Raw genomic sequence first — 1,183 nt, forward strand, 5'->3', positions numbered from 1 at the left:
ATAATAAATTCTATTTTATTTAATATATCTAAATATTATCATTTTAACATTTAGTCCATTATGAAATTTCTAAACTATTTTATATCTCATGTTTTATGTTATCTTCAAAAGCCAGTATGTGTTGCACACATACAGCATGCCTCAGGATTCACCAGCTACACACTGCATGTGCTTAATAGCCACACATAGCTAGTGACTACTGTACTGGCCAGCACAGTTGTAGAAAAAGAAAAAGAGGAAATGTTTACAAAAAGCTTTGAAATGTAAGCTATATAATGCTGATAAGAAAAGAGTAGATCGCTTTTCCGCACCCCCAAGTGACACTTGGGCTGCATCGCACTCCCTCCAAACTTAAGCCAGTGCCACTGTCGTCTCCTTCCAACTGCCATCATGATCATTTACCTGGACCTCATCAGCCATGAGGAGATGTTCTCCGACATCTACAAGTAACGGAGGTTGCAGACCAGCTGTGCCTGGAGGTGGAAGGGAAGATGGTCAGGAGGACTGAGAGTCACACTGATGACTCATTGGCGAATGCCTCCACTGAAGGCCCTGAGGGTGAGGGTATGGAACACAGCAATCACTGGTGTTGATATGGTCATGAGCCAGCATTTGTAGGAAACCAGCCTCACAAAAGAAGCCTACAAGAAGTATATCAAAGATTACATGAAATCAATCAAAGGGAAACTTGAGGAACATAGACCAGAAAGAGTAAAACCTTTATGATGGACTGCAAAACAAATCAAGCACATCCTTGCTAATTTCAAAAAAACTACCAATTATTTATTTGTGAAATGTGAATCCAAATGGCCTGATTGCTCTGCTGGAATACTGTGAGGATGGTGTGACTCCCATGTGTAATTTTCTTTAAGGATGGGTTAGAAATTTTTAAAAATGTTAACAAATTTAACAATTTGGATCCATCACCTGTCATCATCATAACTGGCTGCTGCTTTTCATTCACACAGTTAGACTAGGATGAATGAGACTGATGTTACCTTGAGCTCTTCATTTATTTTGACCTTGATTTTTTGGAGCAGAGGCATAGTTTTTAAGAAAAACATGTCATGTAGGATGTAAAAAAGTAAAATGCATTTAGACTAAAAAATAAAAGAAAAGAAAAAAAGTAAATTTTAAACCAATCTTTTATGAATATAGAGGTAACAAAATCCCAAGAAAAATA

The 1,183-nt window shown here is 37.3% G+C and overlaps 1 pseudogene; it reads left to right on the forward strand.

The window, feature by feature from the left end:
• The first annotated feature begins 358 nt into the window (after positions 1-358).
• On the forward strand, positions 359-977 carry LOC105307981 (annotated as a pseudogene).
• Positions 978-1,183: the final 206 nt, after the last annotated feature.

This window comes from Pteropus vampyrus, unplaced genomic scaffold (genome assembly GCF_000151845.1).
Source record: "Pteropus vampyrus isolate Shadow unplaced genomic scaffold, Pvam_2.0 Scaffold536, whole genome shotgun sequence".
Lineage (NCBI taxonomy): Eukaryota > Metazoa > Chordata > Mammalia > Chiroptera > Pteropodidae > Pteropus > Pteropus vampyrus.